Genomic DNA, 13,401 nt, shown 5'->3' with positions numbered 1-13,401 from the left:
ATAAAATTTAAAAAACAAAAAGGCAGACACTGAGGACAGACTGGAAGAAGACGTGACAGTGGAGAGTAGTGACACTAAGATAATAAAGGATTTTAAACAGGCCTGTGCCAGTTGAGGCTTTGGTGGTGGTGGTGGTTGTACCGAAAGGGTTTCTTTGATTTAGAGTCAAGCTGTAAGGCACTAAGAACAGTCTGCACATAACAGTGGTCACAAAAAAGAATAAAAAGAGAAGATAGGGAATTTCTCCATAAATGCAAATTCCTAACCCAATAAAATAAAACTGAAGTTGAAGGAAAATTCAAGAATAAGACTTTGTCACCCTTCGACCCAGCCTAGAAGGGAAAAGGTGCAGAAGTCAAGTTCTTTGCCTGCTCATCACTAACCTTATTCATTCATCTTTAAAAAGTATCTATTTATGGGTGGTAACGTATATAACAAAACATCCCATTTTAACTATTTTCAAATATACAATTCAGTGGTCTTCATTACTTCCACAATGCTGAGCCACCATCGCCACCATCCAATGCCAAAATCTTTTCATCACCCAATACAGGAACTCTGACCCAACAAAGCATTAACTCCTCATTCCCCACACCCTCACTCCTGGTAACTTGTAATCTATTTTCTGTCTCTATGAATTTGCCTATTCTAGCCACTTCATACAAGTAGAATCATACAATATTTGTCCTTTTGTAGCTGACTTATTTCATTCAACTTGATATTTTCAAGGTTCAGCCATGTTGTAGCATGTATCAGAACTTTTCCTTTTTACAGCTGAATAATATTCCATTGTATGGATAGAATACACTTTGTTAATTTATTCTTCTGTGTTTGCTTCCGCCTTTTGGCTCTGGTGAATAACGATGCTATGAACACTGGTGTATCAGTATGTCCTGAAGTCTGTTTTCCAATTATTTAGGGTGTATACCTAGAAGTGAACTGCTGGGTCATATGTAATTCTATGTTTAACCTTCTGAGGACCATCCAGAGTGTCTTCCATGGTGGTTGTACCATTTCACATTCCCACCACCAGTGTATGAGGATTCCTGTTTCCCCACAACCTCTCTGACACTTATTTTTCTTTTTTAAAAAGTAATAGCCATTTTACATGGGAGATGACTCCCAGGGATGAATCTGGCCCTGGTATCGTGTGATCAACAATTTCATCCTGACCAAAAGGGGGAAAAGAAGTATAGCTAATAAAGTATCAGTGGCTGAGAGCTCAATTCGAATAGAGACGCTACTCTGGAGGGCACTCTTAAGCAAGCTTCAGTAAGACATTGCTACTATCATAACTTGCCAAACCAAAACCATTCCAGCCAATCCTAAACAATACCTAGGGCAATATATAAGACTCTACAAAGTTTCCAAGGACTAGGGTAATTTTCCAGAACATAGAGGGCCCAGCCTCTCCAGAACATCAGCTAGTTCCATCTTCCTACCCCAAATTATTGACAGCCCTTTCCAACACACAAAAGTTAGAAAGGCCATAGCCCAAATACCCCTAAAGAGTGGGATAGAAAGATCAAAGGTGATGGTAGAGTTATACAGAGAAGGTAGGGCTTAAAAAACAAATATAATTGCTGAATCATTAACTTGATATTTCTTTTAGTCTCTAGTGTCTTAGAGCAACTAGAAGAAAAATCTAAAATTGTGGAATTGTAACCCACACTGAACTCTGAAATCTGTTCTACAACGAATTGTTGTGCTGTGCTTTGAAATTCATTGCTTTTTTGTATATATGTTTTTATCACCAAAAAGAAAGAGAAAGTTGATTGTGATGATAAAATAAATCTATTCCTTCAAGCCTCCTATATTCTTGGGGCAGCTGGAAGGAAAAATCTGAAAAGATAGTATGGTAGCCCATGACAAATTCTAGGATCTGTCCTGTAACTACTTGCTGAAGAGTGTTTTGTTTTTTACTTTCTTTGCTTTGTATGTATGTTATATTATACACTAAAAAAAATTTTTTTTAAATAATAGTCGTTCTAGTGGGTATGAGGTAGTTTCTCATTGTGGTTTTGATTTGCCTTTCCCTGAATGGCTAATGATGTTAAGCATCTTTTCATGTGCTTGTTTGGCCATTTTTATACCTGCTTTGGAGTTATGTCTATTCACGTCCTTTCTCTGTTTTTTAATTGGGCTGTCTTTCTTTTTGTTGTTGAGTTGTAAGATTTCTTTATATAGTCTACATACAAATCCTTACAATATATATAATTTCCAACTATTTCTCCCACTCTTTAAGCTGTCTTTTCACTTTCTTGATGATATCCTTTGATGTACAAAAGTTTTTAATTTTGATGACGTCCAATTTATCTCTTTCTTCTTTTCTTACTCATGCTTTTGGTATAAAGTCCAAGAATCCATTGTCTAGTAGAAGGTCCTGAAGGTATTTCTCTATGTTTTCTTCTAAGACTTTTATTGTTTTAGCTCTTACAAGTAGGTTGGTGATCCATTTTGAGTTAATTTGTGTGTATCGTGTGAGGTAGGGGCTCACTTTCCTTCTTTTGCATGTGGATCACTCATTCAACTTTAAGGTGGTGCAATGTACTGCTTGCTCCCGTAGGCACCTCCTCTGGATTATACTCCTCACCCGAAGTATCTGGGGTACTGGAGATCTACCTGAGCGAATTGCTGGAAATAGACCAAATCTTGATGTAAGACCCAAAGCTCACAAGCCTTCTCCACAGGGAGAGGTCAGGACCCACCACAATTCATATCACAGAGAAAAAAGGTCAGTCAAATAGGACTGAACCAAACGTGTTTCTCCTGAATTCGCCCAGTGCCTTGTGATTTGATGGCACAGTAAATTTCTCACCTCTAGCAGAAGCGAGGTGGCCTTTCCTCTCACCCTGCTTTAGAGACAGGCATCAAGGAGGCAGCAACTTCCATCAGAGCCTCTGTCATTGTTCCAGCCACACTTGTAGCTCACTGCCAGCAGCAGGTCTAAAAAGAAGTATGGTCTGTTATTTCAGGAAGCTTAAAACCAGTTGAGGAAGTTGAATGTTAAATGACCTAATCAGATAAATTTTTAAAGCAATTAAAGGCAAAAAAAAAAGAGAGAGAGAGAGAGAGAGAGAAGAAAGAAATGAGGAAGAGTACCCATCATGTATTCCCAGAGGAGACTCATAGGTAGAGACTAAAGGGTTGCTGAATTTCTCAACAGATACATGGAATGGATTTTGATGAAGAATTGGCTTTTTATATTTATTTGAAACTAACTGAACAGTGCTAGTTCTTTTAACTCCAGGGGGGTCATATAAGACATTTTAGACACAGTCATACGAGGTTAGTAGGACAAGTGCCTTGTGTTATTTTCCGATTTAGGAATATTCTACTCTCACATTCAGGAGCAAAACGGGAGTGCAAATCAATAGACCAAGCCCTCAGTCTTGGGGTGTGCCCCCATGAGACTTATTCTTGCAAAGGACAGGCTAAGCCTACTAAAAATTAGGCCTAAGAATCACCCCCAGAGAACCTCTTTTGTTGCTTAGATGTGTCCTCTCTCTCTAAGGCAACTCAGCAGGTGAGCTCACTGCCTTCCCCCCTTCTGTGTGGGACATAACTCCCAAGGGTGTAAATCTCCCTTGCAACGTGGTACAGAAAGCCAGGATAAGCCAGGACCTGGCATCAAGAGATGGAGAAAGACTTCTTGACCAAAAGGGGGAAGAGAGAAATGAGACAAAATAAAATTTCAGTGGCTGAGAGATTTCAAACAGAGTCAAGAGGTTATCCTGGAGGTTATTCTTATGCATTATATAGATGTCCCTTTTTAGTTTATGGTGTATTGGTGTCGCTAGCGGGAAGTACCTGAAACTGTTGAGCTGTGTTCCAGTAGCCCTGATTCTTGAAGACATTGTATAAAGATTTAACATTTACAATGTAACTGTGTGATTGTGAGAACCTTGTATTTGATGCTCCTTATATCCAGGGTATGGACAGATGAGTAAAAAATATGGATAAAAATAAATAAATAAACAATAAATAAATAAATAAATAAATAATGGGGAACAAAGGGTAAAATAAGTTGGGTAGATGGAAACACTAGAGGTCGATGAGAGGGAGGGTGAGGTGCATGGTATGGATGAGTTTTTTTTTCTTTTTACTTATTTTGCTGGAGTGATGCAAATGTTCAAAAAATGATCATGGTGATGAATATACAACTATGTGAGAATACTGTGAAGCATTGATTGTACACCATGCATGTGATGTTTTTATATCAAGAATATATGTTTATATGTTAAGTTTTTACAATTTAAAAAATAAAACAACAATAACCACGGGAGTGCACGTGTCCCAGATGCAGCTCAGGAAAGGAGTTGAGAGTTTGAATGCTTACCCCACAGTGCCCATCATTCAAGACCAAGCCACCATTGTGCCATTCTGAGACCCCTCGAGCACACTTCTTTACCTCCCTGCACTGCAAGATGAGATGACCCGCCCTTCACACGGGTAACAGTGACAGGTATGTGGTGGTGGACACTCACAGTGCACAGTGCCCTTCGTTTTTAGGAAGTTGGTAGAACCAGTGCCACATAGGAGAGTGATGGGTGCTGAAACTCAGCCAGGGTTCTGTGAACCCCATCCTTTTGTAATTGTTATCTTGAAACTCCTACAGTGTAATAAAAGAATTGTTGAGCCTCTAATTGGCAGTCCAGGTGCAAGGTTGTTAAGTGGATCCCATTTCCAAGGCCATTCCTGAGAGAGTGGTGCCCACTTAGTCTTCCTGGAAAGTAGAAGCAGAGAAACCAAGACTCTGCTACAAAGGGTCTGATGCTTGGGCTACTTGTCACAACTCTCAGAAACTAGTACCAGCCCGGGTACATAGATCACTAGTTAAACCACTTCTGGGCCAGTGTGTGTGTATTTTCAATTTCTCTTCCTAGCTGTTTTTATGTCCTCTTTCTATTTTCTTTTCTACTCATTAAAATTTAGATTCCATTTTTGTTTTTTATAAAATATGTTCAGACAGTTCTGAGACCTGAGATAGAAAATCCCTCAAGATTCGGGTAACGCTGCCACCCTACTTGAGCATCCTGAGTTGTGCTTCCTTTTAAAGACATGAAGGGGAAATGGATTAGGGGATTTTTCTACTTTGCAACGTCTGTTTGATGGAATCAGAGTCCTGGTGCAATTGCAGCACATGGGATATTTTTCCATACCTCACAGGTGATTCATAGGTGCAGAAAAGTGAAGATATTGCAAATTTATATAATAGATAATGAGTATTTGCCTAAAAATACTCTTGATGTCAGTCAGGTGAAGAAAATAGGGCCATATTTTTTTCTTCAGTTAGTTAAAAATAGTGACTTGAATCCAGGCCCCTGTTTTGATGGCTGTTTCCTTTCCACCTCACAGAATTCCTTACTCTTCTGGGGGAAACCAATGAATATTTTTGGTCCATTTCCCTCTTTTCTAAGCTGAGGAATGTGGTTGCTGATGGCCAGAATGTAAATTGCCAATGAGCTCTTAGAAAAGGTATGTTTTTAAACTACATACCACAGTCCAAAATCCTTTTCCTCAGACTCTCTCTGTTTCCCAAAATTAACTATTTCTATTCAGAAATCTCCAAGGGCATCACATGTGACATTTCTAGTGACCTTCAGCCCAACAGAAAGATTTCTAACCTTCACTCCTCAAAAGCAGAGAATGAAGAGAATGAGGCAACCTAAGCATGCTCTTTTCATAAACATGAAAACCTCGGGACCCCCCCTCAATGAACTTGAAGTCAGACTTTCCATCCCAAGGCTTTGGAAAAAGTATTTCGTGACCAAATATTTTATGTGGTCTTGTGGTCCAAATCTTGGCCACCTATCCTAAGAGCTATTTTCATCTCATTTTATTGATCTAAACATGAAAGACCAAACATAGGCAATTGCACGAGTGCATGCTGCTTCAGGGTTTCCCAAAGCAGATGCAAAAGGAAGTTCTTTTAACCAGGAAAATAGCCTCGGGCTGCTTGGCCAAAATGCACAGTTAGTGGAATTTTTTAGTCACTCTCTTTTCTGCTCAGTTCTAAAATTGAGAGTTCAAAAAGAGCTCCTAATCTGAGCTACAGCACCGGGCCAAGCCTGAAAAAAGATTGATTGGCTCCAGCCATAGGAGGATTTGAGCAGAAGGCATTAATAGACCCTCTGGTTTCATGCTGGCTATTCTGGCCTGGTGGTATGGGGTGAGATGGACATGGCACAAACTCACTTGAAGACAACCTGGTACATGTGCAGGATTGTTATAGTGAGACCTCTTACTCCCTTCACAAGCATAGGTATTTGTGAATTCAGAGTCTCTTGATTTCATTAAATTAACCTGTTAATGCACAGGTGCAGCTCTTTTTGAACTCTCACTATCTATTTTTATATTCAGCTTTTCTTTTTCACTGAATGTGACTTGTGAGTATTTTCTTGTATGGTTGGTTCCATGGGTAACTAGCTTATGGATGTTTCCTAATTTATTTATTTCACCATCTCCTAATATTGGACAATCACACTGTTTCCTACTTCTTTCTACTGTTAAAATTACGCCACGAAGACAACATGTACAGATTCGAAAAAGATATCTGATTTCTAGCCCAGGGGGGCCTAAGCTTTCCAAAGTAAAGAAAAGCAGTAGGTTTCAAAATCCATCTACGAAGTGAATCGATAAACAACTAAAAGCATTTGTCACTTATTTGTGGGTTGTGGACCCACCATTTTCATATGCTGGTTAAAATAGATGTCCTGCAAAACTGTCACAGAGCCTGTGTTCTCGGGGGTTGGCTGATGTTCAGCAGAGGGAGAGACGATGACATGCTAAAGGCAGAGGACACCGTGGAGACCTCCTGGAAGGCTGCTTGGCTGGCCATCTGTCCTCCCCCCCCGCCCCCCGCCCTGCAGGAAAAGTGCAAACAGGCGTGGGAAAGGGCTGGGGCAAGTTTGGAGCTTGAAGCCTTTGGACTTATCAAGCCCTGGACTTCCATTCCCCACGGATGCTAACTCATCACCATGGCTGCTGTAACAGATCCAGTTTCTGCATGCGGTTGACCACCTGCACCCCCAACCTCCAGGTGTGCTGAGGACACCCTTCTTCAGCCCTGCAGACCCCCGTCAAGCCTGCAAGCTCCCTACCACCACCACCACCACCCCGACCCCAGCCATTGTTTACCAATCTCCCTGCTTCTGTTCAGTGGGGACCAGCCGCTTGGCAAGAATTTAAGTAAAATTTACGTTGGAGGGGGGGAGGAGAGGACTCAAAAGTAAGATAGAACCAGTTAGGACAAAAAAGTTTCCCTGCTGAATTTTTTCTGGCATAGGGTTATCTGGAATCCATCTGTTCCCAAAGGAATAGAAGAAATGTTAGTTTTTGCAAAAAGAGGTAGGCTGTGGCGTCTAGCGGCTCCAAAAGAAGAGAATCTGCCCTAAGTACTATAAAAAAGGCTGTGACAGAATAGCAATTAAAAAATGGAATAGAAGTCAGCAAATAAAAGGGCCCATTCTTATACTCACAGTAAAGAACAAGAAGTCCCTGAAAGTTTTTTAATTATTCACATTGATGGACTTTCATGAAAATGTATATAATGAAAATATATACATTATATTGACAGGTGACGGGAGAGTCTTATGTGGCATGTGTGTGCAGTGGAAGCGCACTCAGCCGTAACAAGGAACAAGGTTCGGGGCGGGCCACAGTGGCGCAGTGGCAGAGTTCTCACCTGCTGTGCTGGAGACCGGGTTCGATTCCCAATGTCTGCCCAGGTCAAAAAAAAGGGAGGGGGTGAGATTCGAACCCAAGACACAACCTGGATAAGCTTTAAGACTTCTTGTTGAGTGAAAGAAGCCTGACACAAGAGGACAAACATTGCATGATTCCATTTATGTGAAATACCTAGAATCATGCAAATTCATAGAGACAGAAAGTAGATTACAGGTTACCAGGGGTTGGGGAAAAGGGAAATGGGGAGTTAGTGTCTGGGAGTTTCTGTTTAGGGTGGTGGGAAAGTTTTGGTAATGGATGGTGGTGATGGTAGGACAAAATAGGGAATGTAATAAAATAATTGAATTGTACACTTGAATGTAGCTAAAATGGGAAATTTTATGTTGTATATACATTACCACAATTTAAAATTTTAAAAAAGAGAGGGATATAAGTTTAAGCACATTGTTGAAAGTTACAAAAGTAGGATAGCATAATTGAAATAAATTTGAAAATTGAGGAGGTGCAGAGAGGATGGGGAGAGTGTCAATAAGGCAAATTCCTCACCTACACAATGGGAAGTTAATAGATGTAGTCTAAATCTTATTACTTACAAAATGGTAACATAAACCTGCAATTTAAAGTTGTTTTATAACAATAACAAATAGAAACTATTTAAAGTGGTTCTTCCTGGAAAGTACTACTGGGTGTATTGGGTGGGGAGGTTCATGTTGAAGCAAAATATCTTTCCTTTTATTGATAGCATTCTGTGTTACTAAAATTATTTTCTATTAATCAACTTTTCTTTGCACAGGCAGGCACTGGGAAACAAATCTGGTATTAATCAAGTTTTTTACTTTCAAAATAAAAGATTTGTTTTCTAAGAAGAAAATGTTCACCAAATGTTATATGAAAAGATTAATATCCAAAACAAAATATGCAGTGTGATTCCGATTTAGTTCATATCGGCAGTTCTAACATATGTTAATGTTCTAGTTTGCTAGCTGCTGGAATGCAATATACCAGAAACAGAATGGCTTTTTTTTTTTTTTGGGTTTTGAGATGAACCTTTACCAAAACGAGGGTCAAGCCTTGGGTCTAGCCAAGAGGTGGTCTTGTTCTTATGGTTTATATACTAAATTTCTCCATCCTGAGTCATGGCTTGTTCCCATCCGTCAGGAAGTGGACCGGAGGCCAAGGTCATCACACTCTGCTGCACTGGTGGGCTGGTGGGAGCTGTGGCATTCAGCTGAGAGAGCATGGCCTTCCTGGGGTCCTGCCATGTCGTTGTCTGATCGATGTGATTTAAGAAGTATCTCCGTCCAGAAGATGTCTTTGCCATCTCCCAACCCGCTGGCAGAGGTACATCATCAGGTATCTCAAAAGACGACTGTCGAAGATGTTGAGCAGTAGGTGCCATTGCTGGACCAGAGACTACTCCAGTGGAGGTCAGTGTCCCAGGAGAAACAGCTCCCAGCTGCAGGGAAGCTGGGGAGGAATAAGCTCGAACATGCTGGGGAGTCAGGACTCCTGCAGTGCCTGCATCAGTACTGGCCTGTCAGGAGTGGGATTTGGGCTCCGGCGGCTTGAAAAAGGAGTCGGGCAGTTTTCGGAGCCTCATGGGTACGGTTTGGGGCACGTTGGCTGTCTTGGGGTTCATGACGGCGTTGAAGATCGGTCTCTGAGTCCCCCCAGACGTGGACGATCTGGTGCCCGGCGGGAGGGGCCTGCGGTGCCGCCTGGGACCCCGGGAGCGCCGGCTGCCCGGGCCCCGGCTGCAGTCCCTGCCCCTGGGGGGTCTGCGCGGGCGGCTGCCCTTGGCCCTGGGGGGCTGGCTGAGACGGCGGCTGCTGCCCGGGATCCATAGCTTCTGCCTCCCCCGACGCACAACCCCTAACCCGGCGGACGAGGGCTCCGCCCGGACGCCTGGGCTCGACGGGCCGAGACGCGAGAAGTGGCAAGAGCTGCGGGCCGGGCGGCGCTGGGCGTCGGGAGCGGCGCTCTCCTCCTTCTCAGGGCCCGGGGTGCTGCGCGGCGGCCCCGCATCCCCCGCCTGGCACCTCCGCCCCCGCCCTGCGCCCCAGCTGCACTGCCCAGAATGGCTTTTTAAAAAGGGGAATTTAATAAGTTGTTAGTTTACAGTTCTAAGGCCGAGAAAATGTCCCAATTAAAGCAAGTCTATAGACATGTCCAATCTAAGGCATCCATCCAGAGAAAGATACCTTGGTTCAAGAAGGCTGATGAAGTTCAGGGTTTCTCTCTCAAGTGAGAAGGCACATGGCAAACACAGTCAGGGTTTCTCTCTCGGCTGGAAGGGCACATGGCGAACACAGAGTCATCTGCTAGCTTTCTCTCCTGGCTTCCCGTTTCATGAAGCTCCCAGGGAGGGGTTTTCCTTCTTCATCTCCAAAGGTTGCTGACTCATGGACTCTTTGCTTTGTGGTTCTACAGCATTCTCTGCTTTTTCTGAATCTCCCATTCTCCAAAATGTTTCCTCTTTTATAGGACTCCAGTAAACCAATCAACAGCCACCCAAATGGGTGGAGACATGTCATCACCTAATCCAGTTTTACAACCACTCTTAACTAAATCACATCATCCAGGGAGAGGATCCAATCACAGTTCAAAACATACAGTATTGAACAGAGATCATTCTACTTTTAGAAAATGGGCTTTTGATTAAAAAATGGCTTTTCTAGGGGGCATACATCCTTTCAAACCAGCACAGTTAACAAAAAATGAGTGAGAGGAGATAAACCAAATTGTTAACGATGGCTCATTCTGGATATTGAGAAAACTGGCCTTTTTCTTAATTTCTGAAATTAGTAGGCAATACTTTAATAATCAGAAGAAAAAATGTATGTTAAGAACTGGTGCCAGGATTTTTCTTAGGGAAAGAACTAAATTTTCCAAAGTTAAAGTTTTAGAAAATACCTACTTGATGCTGGAGGGATAGGTGACAACCATAAGCTTGGTGTTAGCTAACACCAGGCATCAGACAAAAGTGCCCCAGATGCCTTTCTCAAGCAATGGCCAACCCCTGTTACCAAGGCAGGCCAAAGATTTTAATTGAGTGCTTTTGTGTAAGCTCCACTTCCACCAAATTGTTAGTAAAGTTCCCACTCTGCTCTTCAAATCTCTGTAACAGGCCAACTGGCCCCAAAGCTGGAAGGATGGGTCTCTTCTCCTTGTTAGGTTCCAATGCAGTGGTCATGAAGCTTGCATCAGCCATGTGAGAGGAACCAAAATGTGGGACCATATCAGGTCTGACAGTGTGTTTTATAGCTGTGGTAGGTGGAGCTGGAAGTGCTGGTTCGAGCATGAGCCCCAAGGGAAAGTTCAAGGGGCCTCGCAGAGACTGGATATGTTCTCTTGTACCATTAGACTGGAGCTGGCTAGGAGGGGCCTGTGTGGCTTGGTCAACCTGGAAATGCCATAGGTTGTAAAACTGAGGCTGGGGGCACAAGCCTGCCTGCCTGCTGGGGGTGGAAGTGATTGGGCAGGGAGGGGGTTAGATGCCCAAGATGAGTTCACAATACCCCTTCAGAGAGGATACAAGGGTGCAAACCCACAGCCAGGAAGGTGGCACAAGCATGTCCAGCACACTACTTGAGACAACAGAGTATGGCGGAGAAACACTGAGCCAGACAAGCAAAAACCAAATAAGACTGTGTACAGCTGAAGTTGGTTCTTGAGCTGGAGGCAGGCAGTCCTGGAGAAGAAGCCAAGGCCAGTAGGTGACCAATTCAGATGACAGCATCCCCGGAAAATCAGGTCAGGATCGGGAGGTCTCAGCCTTGGCAGTGCTGGCCTTGGTTTCCAGACAAAACCTTCGGGGGAACACTAGCTCCACCAAATCTTGTTACATTCTTCAGGCTTTTTTGCTAAATTTGTTTTCTCCATATTTTCCCCCTTTCCCATCCCCCGTACATTTTTCTTCTCAATTTCAGCTAAGCAGACCTTGAGATTCTTGCTTCTGGAATGTTACTGAAAACAGCTTACTCAGAAAAGCTTACTTTCCATAAATATACTGATTTATAAAGGAGAAAACATGATAACTGGGAAGCTAAAGGAAGACCTAATCTGTCTGTGTGTTTGACTTTCTCAGGTACTCCGTCGTCCAATGCATGCATCTTTTCAGATCTGCACACTAGATCTGGAGTCTTGACCAGAATTCCTTGAGCTGAAGGAGTTTGCCCTCGATGATCCTTTCAAGAGTCCACTAATGGAGGTGAGAGGAACAATTATTACCCACATGAAGAAATGGAGGCAATGACGTGCAGGATTAAAATTCCTCTCGAAACAAGAGATCAAAGCAGGAAGAATTATTATCTTGATACTGTCACCCATCCACCCATGACTTGCTAGCACAGGCCAACCACAGAGAGACACTGAGTTCTTACTAGAATAAAGAGCTAATTAAACATCATGCTCATCAGTATAAGAAAGGTAATTTGATACCTAATGCCTAAAGCATCATGCTCTGTCTGGATTAGCAGGCTTTTCCATACTGGATTTCAGAGCACTTGGAAGTGAGCCTTGAATCTACAGGACTCAAACTCCCACTCACCCTTTTTTAGGAAGAGATTGGTTTTTGAAAGAAACAAGGAAGATTTTTTGGTTTTTGGCTGTTTTGCTTTTATCATCTGGCCTTCTTTTCCTACTTCCTGCCTACCTTAAGGGTTTTAAAATCAACGAATAACTTTACAATGAAAAATGAACTTTAACATGTTACTCTAAGCCCTCTCTGATTCCTTTCCAAAATAAAACAGAATAATAGTTTGCAGTGCCTTTTCATGTCTTTTTTTTAATGACAAAAATAGATATTTATGGGAGAACAGGGCAAATGTGCATTTTAATAATATATATGTCATGGTAGATAACTGCTGCCTGTTGAGTAGGTGCCATTTTTTAAAAACAGTACAAAACCTGTATGAAAGAAATAAGTTTCTGTAGAGACAAGGCATTTGGTTGGAGCCTCACCACGTGCTTACAAAGGCTAGCATTACCCTTTTAACTTATTCTTTGAAGAGCAGACCTAGCCTCTTGTCAAGTTAATTGTTGGGTTTAGGAGAATTTCCAAGAGAGATTTTAGTTCCTGTGTATCTTTCAAACCAGGAAGAGAGAGCTCTGGTCCTGCTTCCTCTTGGTTGCTCATCCTGCATTTCTCTTAGCACCTCTAGTTTCTTCTTTGTATTCTCCCCACTCTCATTTCCTTCCTTCCCCTCCTTCCTTTCTTTGCACCCTTACCCATACCCTTCCTCAGGAGAAATGGAACCTGCTGATGGAAGTTGAGGCTGAAATGACTGACTTCTCTTCACTGCCCTTTTACCTCAAAGGGTTAGGTGTCAGTTACTTATCTCTATATTTAAATGTCTTCACTGTGGTACCAATGAAACATCAAAGGACCAATGAATGCCAAGGTCACTTCCTGAGTGTCTGGAGAGTTTTATTGGTGAGTCTGGATTGTCTTGAAAACCTCCCATTTCTTCATAAATTTCAGTGCTCAGTACCATGAAGTGAAGTAGAAGACAAGGCCCCTTGTTTTAGGCAGGTAAGAGTTCATTCCAAGGGGAAGTTGACAAATATGGTAACATCTTGGTTTTGTCAAATGTCACCAGTTATTTTTCAACTATTTTAAGTTCAGTAAAAACAAATCTCTCCCTTCCTGGACTTGTTCTAACTCCACTGTGGCTGTTGAACTTCATGTGTATGTTACATGAAATATAATCC

At 42.3% G+C, this 13,401-nt stretch overlaps 1 pseudogene; it reads right to left on the bottom strand.

Annotated features, from left to right (window-relative positions):
* Positions 1–315: 315 nt before the first annotated feature.
* LOC143661231 (transcriptional coactivator YAP1 pseudogene) lies at positions 316–9,533 on the bottom strand (annotated as a pseudogene).
* Between the last annotated feature and the right edge of the window lie 3,868 nt (positions 9,534–13,401).

Source organism: Tamandua tetradactyla, chromosome 17 (genome assembly GCF_023851605.1).
Source record: "Tamandua tetradactyla isolate mTamTet1 chromosome 17, mTamTet1.pri, whole genome shotgun sequence".
Taxonomy (NCBI): domain Eukaryota; kingdom Metazoa; phylum Chordata; class Mammalia; order Pilosa; family Myrmecophagidae; genus Tamandua; species Tamandua tetradactyla.
The sequence above is the reverse complement of the archived record's forward strand: the minus strand, read 5'-3'. Positions and strand labels throughout refer to the sequence as shown.